Raw genomic sequence first — 10,658 nt, 5'->3', positions numbered from 1 at the left:
TATATACGAGATAATTTCTCGTAATAACGAGATTATTTCTCGTATATACGTGTTTCTTTCTCGTATATACGAGATTATTTCTCGTAATAACGAGATTAATTCTCGTATATACGAGTTTCTTTCTCGTATATACGAGATTATTTCTCGTAATAACGAGATTATTTCTCGTATATACGAGTTTTTCTCGTACATACGGGATCCTTTCTGGTTTGAACTATCTAACTTGCGAGTTCTTTTTTTCTAGTTATCGCGATATGGAAATTCGGTTATCACCAAATTTACATAAATTAAGTCACATTACAACTTAACTGATATAATGAAAACGATATCATGATATAGAAGCTTCATTTAAGTCGCTAGTGTGATATATAAAAGTTGCGAAGACAACTTTTAAGTAGGTTGTTCGTCATAATAAGCTAGTGTACCCGGAACGATTTGCTATATTTAGCTTATAATTTAGGATGAAACTAAAAATGCTGAAAGTGCGACTTTTATGACGACTTTAGTTTTAGAGTTATCGCGATTTTTCTCGAAAACACATCTGAAGCCCAAAGTCGTTGACCTCGTTTCGGTAGCCCATGACCTGTGACGTCACAGGTTTAAAGGAATCAGAGCCGCCAGAAAGAAAATATACAGAATCAAACGTGAACACGTGCCTGCAATTTATACAAATTAGATTAAAGTGCTGGATAAACGTTTTGAGTAATATTTGTGAATAAGTTAATAACAAGTGCTACCGAAACCAGGGACACACTTTTCTTTTAAAACTGGCAGTATACAACATGTAACATCTTACTTATTTTCTATTATAACGGACAAATATGACGAGTATCATCTTATAACGGGTCGTATATAGCATGTATAACGTTAGAATAATGTTCTATTATAACGGGCAGTTACAACATATGTAACGACTTACATTATGTACATTAATATTATATCCTTTATTATGAGGTTTCGCTTATAATACTTCTAGTAATAGAAGTTTAAAATGCAATTCATACATGATGTGAAATAAATGCCGAAAGATTTGAATTCTTACTAGCCAAAACAGCAATGGATACGTTGGAAATCCACTTGAAGAATTGTCTAAAATTGATCTGTATCTATAGAAGAACGTTGTAGGTTCCAACACTGGTTTTCATACGGGAGAGGTTTAGTCTATTGTAGATCACACTATGAATCTATATAATACATTACTTTTTTTACTTTTTGAAAGTAGTGTCCTTCATGCGCGGGTTTTTGTATAGAATACAATGCATAACTTTACTGTACGTGTGTATCGTCAGATCCAGAACTGTTGTATTCTTGGTATGTTTATTTGAATATTAATTTGCGAATAAAATGACATATTTTTTTTTACAAAAAAACTAATGTTGATGCGGTGTTCCTTTTTATAGTAAAGAGTAAGGAATGGTAAATACATTTATAGTTTGTGTATTGGTGATTGACTGATTATTGGATCGTGTATAACATCCATCCGTAGGCCTACATCAAGCGGTCTTTTTCAGAGTCCATTTCGCTAAAATTTAATTTTCTTAAAAGCTTAAACTTATATTGTTGGATTCCGACTTCTTGTCGACAATATTCGTCAAAGTCATCAACCTCAAATCTCATTTCCAGATCGTATTCTATAAAAGGCCGTTCATGTCAAAAACGAGATACATTTAACGCGTTAGCATTTAATGTGTTAAACACATTTAACGCGGTAAATCTTAACACGATGTTTTCTTGGAATTTTAACGCGTTTAATTTTGTTCGTTTAACGCGTTTAAAGTCGTAGCTTTTGTTTTAACGCGTTAAAATGACTAACATAACAGAAACAATCGAATACCTTGTTTCATATATCTACTACGTATTTAAAGGACTCGTTAAATCTTAAATGTTATGTTAAACGCGTTAAATGGTACTCGTTTTTGACATGAACGGTCTTCAGACATGTCTGTGTTGCTACTGGTTACACTGTCGAAGACAGCGTCACTAGATATATTTATTAAATATCAGACTTAAAACGTGTAGCTACATAATGTTAGTACCTTGTAACAACTGCCATTCCGTAGAGTTGTACTACATTACTTCTGGTTTCATGATGGAGCACACTGTTACATGTAATACGAGAAATAAACTCGTATAAACGAGACATAATCTCGTATATACGAGATATAAACTCGTTATTACGAGAAAGAATCTCGTATATACGAGAAAGAAACTCGTATATACGAGAATTAATCTCGTTATTACGAGAAATAATATCGTATATACGAGAAAGAATCTCGTATATACGAGAAAGAAACTCGTATATACGAGAAATAATCTCGTTATTACGAGAAATTATCTCGTATATACGAGAAAGAAACTCGTATATACGAGAAATAAACTCGTATATACGAGAATTAATCTCGTTATTACGAGAAATAATCTCGTTATTACGAGAAAGAAACTCGTATATACGAGAAATAATCTCGTTATTACGAGAAATAATCTCGTATATACGAGAAAGAAACTCGTATATACGAGATTTTTTATTTATTTTTTAATGATACCAACTAAGTTATTTTTTTTATATTGGTCCTATTCGGCTTCCGTAGATTTTACCTCTTCTTGTAATAAAGAAAATCAGCATATAAACTATATTTATTGAATATCTTTATTGTGAAGAAAAATGTATATAGAAATACATTATTTTTTGATGATTCGAAAAAAAAAAAAAAATGAAAAACATCCACAGGTAGAAATTATATATGGGTAGTGTTAGATGCTAATTACAGGTAAGTAAGGCAGAGGAGCCTGGCACAGCATGCTATAAATGGACCCCTGGGAGGTAATTGGGGACTTGACAAAACTATAGCCAAGTGTTAAAACAGGCTGATGCATATATATAGGTAGGTTGTTATGGCGGTCCATAAGGTGGTGGTGAGGTGGGGTTTGTGCCCTGAGGACCAGGTGGCCATGACAACAGGCACGTCCTGAGAGTACCAATAATACATACAGGTACATAACTTGTTGTGTAGATATTATATGTCTCTTACTTACAGAGCATAATTGAGAATATACGAAACTTCCTATTCATTATTATGTATTATGAAATGATTTCATGGTTGAAATAACAGATATTAGTAAAATAACAATACATTGAATATAAGAATATTTTTGTGTGATAAAATGATAAATATTGAAATATATGTACATGACAGTGTACTTGGGGGAAAAATCTACAAAAAGTCATCAAGACCTGAGGTAGAATTAATCATTCAATGTATATTAATTACATCTAAAAAAAAAAAAAATGAAAAACATCAAAATTTTGAAATTAGGAAGATAAACCTTAATTTTACACTATCATGAAACTTTAAAAAAAATAATGATAAAAAACCCACTACAAATCCAGTTAATAGAGTTTTATTTCCTCTTGTGCAATATATCATATAAGAACTGCAGCCAATTTTATTTTGAGTTAATATTAGATAAAATTTTATCAACATTTAAATATACCTGGTAAAGTCAGGATGACAGATATAAGACAGTCAAGTTACACAGGTCTGTATATGTAATAATTAAATATTCCCGCGTTTCGGCAGTATAGCGGGAATTATTTGTCTCAATCGACACTGTATGACGGTCGTGCGTTGCACGTGCATGGAGTGCGCGGGGTACGTGTATGGGTACGTACACGTGGTAGTGTAGGGTCATATTCTAGCTACCATCTCAGCAGTGCGGACACAGCAAGAATTTCGCTCCACGTTCTATTTTCAAGTAATATACATCATAACGAATTATGAATCAAGAACTGGACAGACATATTAGGTCCACTGTGGACGAGGCGCATACGGCTATGCTTTCTCGGTTGGACGTTTTAATGTCCGACAAGCTTTGGGAATTCGAGGAAAAAATTCACGCCAAGCAATTGAACATTTCCAACACTCAGCGTTTGCAGATTCGCCAGGACATAATCAGTGTCGACAACCGTATGTTCACAAAAAAGAGTTGTGAAGAACAATTCAAATTCAATCAGAAGGTCGTGTCCAAACTACAAGAGGCAGAAGAAAGTTCTCTATACGACCCTCAGGCTTCCAAATCCCTCATAGGAGAAGGCATGGAATTACTCCAGTATCGCCAGAAGTTGATAAAATTGGCCGATTCTTCAGAGGCAGGTTGGAAAGCCGTGGAGGAATATGTGTCCAACCCCCTCGCCTCAGACTCTCACGATGAAAAAAAGATTGACCGAGCTCGGTCCAGGGCGGACCGAAAAATCAAGGCCGCCAAGCAGAGGTCTACAAAATGGACCAAGTCCCGCTACTCGCCGTATCAACATGCAGCAACACCGTGTGTATCCCACGGAACCTATCGGACCCATGGACAAAGTCCCTTCATCTAGAAATGTCAGACCCGGAGTGTGGTATAGTTGCGGTCGGGCCGGACACTGGAGGTCAGAGTGCCAAGCTTTGTCAGCGACATGACCAAGTAGCGGTCAAAAGATAAGTACACGTTTTGTTATTAAGCATGGTGAGCTTGAAAGTAGTGCTAGTAGCAGTCAAGGTGGCACGTTCACCTGTATATAGGCTTAACGATTGTTTTGAGCGTTGGAAGAGTACAAGGGCATCTGATGCTGTTTTATCTGTAATAGCCTATGGCTACAAGTTACCATTTAAAGATATCCCTCCAAATGTTTGTCTGAGAAACAACTCTGCTCGGGATAATATGACATTCGTTATTTCCCAAGTTGATATGTTGCTATTTGATAACCTTTATCTCCATTTTTCACCTGCGAGATATACCCAGAATTTCCTAAGACTGTCTTTATAATAACTTTAACAAGATATAAATCATCTTTGACTGTAGGTTTAAAGATACAGTATAATTTGTCGTTTTGTATCGGATTAGAAAAGTCTACTGAGCTAGATCTAGTTGCACTTCTTTTGCATTAAAACATATGTACTTGTGCAATTAATATAATAATTAGAATAATCAGGTGTTAGATGGCTTTAAGAATTTACACGGTGTAGATAGGATTGAAAGGTTGTCTTTGTTGCATTCAAATATATATATATATATATATATAAAGTCAATTTCGGATCAATATTAAAACGATTTCCGGCGAAGATAGACGACAGTGTGTTTACAAGAATTTATTTATATATCTGTTACTTTTATACTCAGAACATTTTAAACATACAGTTACTACACAGACACTATATTTTTATAAGTATATATACGTCTGTCTTTTTTTTTCTTTTTATAATCCATGTTTATAAGTTTCGTTTGAAAAAAATACTTTTATTCTTATTTTTTGTTTGTTTATTTGTTTTGTTATCATATTATTTCCCAGAAAAAAAGTTTAAAATCAGGAGAGAGTGAGAGAGAAAAAAAATCAACTTTCAGAATACACAACAGCCATGGCCGCTGCCAATAGCATAGTGCCTATTTTTTGGAGAGAATGGCTGCATTTGTATCCCAATATTCAGAAATCAATTGAAATATACTGTTTGTTAGCAAATATATCCACGTTGCAAATAACATAATTTCACGTCAGGTAAAGTTTGTAATTGGAGACTTCACCTGTGACCAAAGGGCCTGTTTCCAAAATGGCCCCTTCTCTGATTCAAATTTCCTGTTGGTGGTGCATTGCCCATGCCGTTGTGGTCACAAATCTATAAAGTATAAAGATTTAGGTCACTTGGTTTGTTTTTTAAGGTTCCTCAAAGTTGTACCTTTCAGAAGCTGTCTAAGTGTTGATAAAATGTGCATGTTATGTAAAATATTAATGAAAATCTAATCAAATGATGGTCACCGTAAAGAATACGTTCATGGCATGATTGTGACAAGAAATCATGTTTCCATCGCGCCATTTGGCTGTTTTATGGAAGAAACAATCTCAAAAATGCCATTTTCGATGATAACATTTTAGACACAAAAACTGTGTTTTTTTTAGAGAATACACCCTTTTATGGGCGTTGGATGCAAACCAATTTTTATCCTATTAAACAGTACGTAATATGCTATTGATGAGAGGAAAAATCATCAATATGTAAGTGGTGGAACATTTTCAAATCTTGGGTTGAATTAGCCTATGGTTGAATTGCCGATTTCCCACTTTCTTTAGATAATTAACAAAAACACGAGAGTATTTGCTCGGTATGTTGAGAATATGTACACAGATATGAAAAAAAGTGAGATAAACACTTTTTCATAAAAAAAATTCCAAGATGGCTACTTCACAAGTCCCCGTGGTTGAAGACATTGGCTGACAAATAGACAGAACACCAAACAAAACTAGATCAAGATCAAAACACAGGATTTCCAACTAGAAAATGATTGCAGACATGTTCTCGTTCTGACGAACGCTTTTGTACGTTTTACCTACGATTTCTCTTCGTTTTCTCTTCGCTTCCCTTCTTTAACCGATCAATTGACTTTCAACCCTCTCTGTGACCTTGAACTTCGAAGGTCAAGGTCAAATATGTGCATACCTTTTGTAGCCAGTCATTAATGCTTTATATGGGCCAATTATCAAGTCTGTTGGTGTCAGAGTATTGGAGCGAAAACATTTCAAGTGTAATTGTAGGATAATATTTAATTTTGGCAGTTAAATGTTTTCCTATGTATTTTTTCTGAGATAAAGTTGACGTTTTGACCTGGAAACGTTGCAAACATCTTCAAACAAACGTTTTCTTAAATATACAATAAAAATTAACCGTTTGAAAGAGAATTTGAAATTTTCGATTTTTGATCATTTGACCTCTGTGACCTTGAACGAAGGTCAAGGTCACTGAAAAGCAATCAAGTTTGTAGGCATCCGTACATGCTATCACTGTGCCAAATATAATATCTGTGTATGTAAAGATTTTGGAGCAGAGGGTAATTAAGGGCATTTTGGGGAAAATTTGAATTTTGGCGGGAAAACAAAAATTTTACGAAGTGCCATTTCTACGTCATTTTTTATCGCACGACCATAAAACTTGCACCGTTCGTCTTCATTATTCATGTACTTTGCAATGCATTCAAAATAACTCATTTTGAATTTTGAATTTTTGACCTTGATTTGACCTTGCGCTTAGACCTTGACCTTGACATATTTTCTGATAACATATCGTGGAAAAAAGTGAGCCCCGCCAATGAACTATAAGATGCATTGATTGTTTAAGGAAAAAAACGAACGAACAAAGAACCTGATTCAAAAGAATTTTAAATCTTTATATCGATACTGTTTATTTAGTCATTCGATATCATAAAACTGTCATGAAAATATCCGCTCTGATATTCAATATAACATTTTGTATATAATAAGCTATATAATAGGGTTTCAGACAAGGTTGTTACTCATTTCCACTTTTCTTTCGATTTACAACCACATTCAGGCGGCGATATGAGAACGTTCCACCACATGGAATTAGCTGATTTTTGGTACACATATGAAACAAGTAAAGCTCTATCCGATTTTGTGGGAGAAAATTGCAATTTTATGGCATTTTTCTTCATAATTGTGTCTCTGCAAGTGCATTTTCATCCGAGAAAATTTTTGTTTTATGCTTTATGAATAAACACAATGTTTTTGAAATATTTATCAAAAGAAATCTATACTATGTTGCGAATTACAATTTCGAGATAACCTTCTTTTATTTACGACCTTATGTCTTTGATGCTCAAAATGACAACTTTATAAAAATACATTTTCACTGACATTATGAAATCTGGGTGTCGGAAAGGTGTAAAATTATTCTTCGGAAAAGAAAAAAACTAGTTGAGCTAGATAAGAAATTATACGGGGGCAGGCTCCTATGGAGAATTAACATTACTGGAAACAGGCCCTTTAGCGACAGTCGGACTTTATCCCGGTTGACTGACTCTTGTAATCAGAGACATATCTGTTGTAATTAACCCTTTGAGGTCAATTAGTGTCACTGACCATGGCTAACATACACATCGGCGAGTCTTGTATATTGGATAACACACAAGACTTACAAACAGCAAACGTCAAATTGACGAGCGGAATGCAAAAATAAATCGTCAAATTATTTTTTCGGCGTCAATGCACTGATTTTAGATATAGAAATAATTATAAATTCATGTTTGCAAATGAGCTACGAAAAGATGTACTAAATACATCGTTAGCCTACTGTAGATCTTAGCCTTACTGTTGCTTGTGTTTAAAGACCATTTACATTCCGAACAAATATGAATTATAACAACTATACACACATAAGAGAATATAAATATCTACAAATATTGATAAATATATAATAAATATATTCATAAAAAAAAAACTTCGACAAGCGGGCATTGAACCCCAATCCTGGCCTCTTGGGTGGAAGGCTTTGGCTGAACCAACTGAGCTAACCGGGTTAGCTAATTTGATTGGATATTTTATAAATAAGAAGTTGTTGAGTCTAAGATTAGTTTTCTTTTCTTTCAAAATTCATCTTTATATTATATTGTTATTGCAAAATCAGTTAACAGAATGATAATAATATTAAAAAAAATTACAGTGTTGCATATTTGAGCAAATTGTGCACCATAGATATCACAGTAGTCAAATAATTTTACAAACAACAACTACAGGGGCCAAGGACGGGAGCGGGAAAGTCTGTAACGACTTTGGTCGATCGATCATATATGCTATAAGCTTAGGGGACTTTTGATGTTAAAATAGTATCAATTTTTGCTATCAAAACTGCGTTTTCCCCTCGATGAACGATGATTTGTGCTCCTTGTAATAGCACGTAGCTCCTAATAATATTCTGTACATTATTTGAGATTATTTCCCCTCGAGGTGCCCCAAATGGCAAATATGTTTTGACTAATGAAAATACTTCTAGCCAGCGAGACAATACTGCACGGGTTTTCACAGAGCCAAGTCAGTATTCCCGCCACCGTCAAGCAAGAAGGACCTATCGTTTCGGCAGAGACCTATATACTAGTATATAGGTCTCTGCAGTGATGTTATACATGTTTATTACTCATTAATGAATTCATTTCACACTTTATTAACCATCATTTCAATAAGTTGTTTTTTAGGAAGCGCATGCATACTAAGTTGTCGAATATGTGTTCTCGGGTATTTCTATATGACCCCCCCCCCCCCCCCCCCCCCCCCCCCACCTTCTATTGGTCTAGTACGATAGACTTATTTCAAATGAGAAATATCTTTAAAAAAGATAAACGGCATAGTTTTTATACTGGTGGTTATAATGTAAAACTGCTGGTGAAATAAATTAACTATCTAATGCGTTTCAGCACGGATAAAAAAATTATATCGGTTTGAATCAGGAATGTGATTTTATTGATATGTCATTTAAGAAAAAAGATTCATCCACTTATTCAGCTCGCATTTAATCTTAACTTTGTTTCGTTTTTAACTGCATATTTGCATTTCGCATTTACCGCTACATTGATCAATCGCATACTTCATCTGACTAGTAACGCCACCTGTCGCGTCATATCCGGGGCAAAAAGAAAATTATACGGCTATGCCGAAAAATAGCAACATTCATATTTTCCCGCCAAAAAAATCTGCCGTAAGCACGCAGCTGTTGAAAGGGCCGTTTGAAAATATGATGAATCGTCTTAATTGATACACATGTATTAACAGCGATATATAGGCTAAGACTAAAATTAAAATAACAAGAAAAATACATCAGAATGTTGGCGTGAAACGTGAAAGCCAAAAAATAGCAGTATTGAATGTAATGCGCATGTGTAGAGAAACCTAGTTACATATCATTAGAATCAAGCTGGGGAAAACCACCCAACTTTCCTATAATGTACAAACTTGCCTGTCATATGTCAATTGTAGTATAGTTTTGTTACTTAAAAAGAACAAGAAGCCAAAATTAATCTTATTCATCAAATGCTGTTGAGTCTATTGACCAAGCATTGGGTGTTTCTGACCAATTCAAGACCTTTTCTCTACTTAATTTGTTAGTATAGTCAATATTTCCCATATGATTTAATGGATAAATCTGTAGGGTCATAAATTTGTATTATCAATTTATATAGGGATATTTTGGTTTCGGTACTATTTCTGGAAACAATTACTAGTACAGTTTACTAAGGTCATTACATTACATTACATTACATTACAGTTTGCTTCAATTTTACATTTTTACTTTAACCTCATATTTTCAGAAAGTAATCAATTTGAAATTAGAAAATAAAGATTGTATATATATTGTCGCAGAATGAAAGATTTTAACTTCAGAGATTAATCAAGTGTATTATTTTTTTCAGGATGGACATTAGGCCCTGCCGTCCTGAGGCCAATGTCAAAGCCAACTAACCCCAGACCTTCAGGTAGATATATTTTTATTACTACTAGTTAATGTAGAGTTGTTTCCTAGAATGGCATTTTGACTTTACTAGGTGTTTTGGTGTTTGAATCTTGATAAGATATTTTGACCTACGTAAAAACTTCATTTATTTATTTAGGGTATGCAGGGTTGACCTAGGTGACGCAATGTCATGTACCAAAGTAGGTCACTACGACCTACATATTGGCCTTTGATTTCTATTAAATATTTACTCTAGACTGCAAAAAGTATAAAGGTCATAGTTACTGTGCATATTTAAATTTTCAATGTTCTTGTTCCTCTGAAAATGTTGTAGCCAATTCTCATCAAACAATGTTCAGTTTTATAACAGCATTAAATCATGCACCCTGTCCA

This window comes from Pecten maximus, chromosome 10, assembly GCF_902652985.1.
Source record: "Pecten maximus chromosome 10, xPecMax1.1, whole genome shotgun sequence".
Taxonomy (NCBI): Eukaryota; Metazoa; Mollusca; class Bivalvia; order Pectinida; family Pectinidae; genus Pecten; species Pecten maximus.
The sequence above is the reverse complement of the archived record's forward strand: the minus strand, read 5'-3'. Positions refer to the sequence as shown.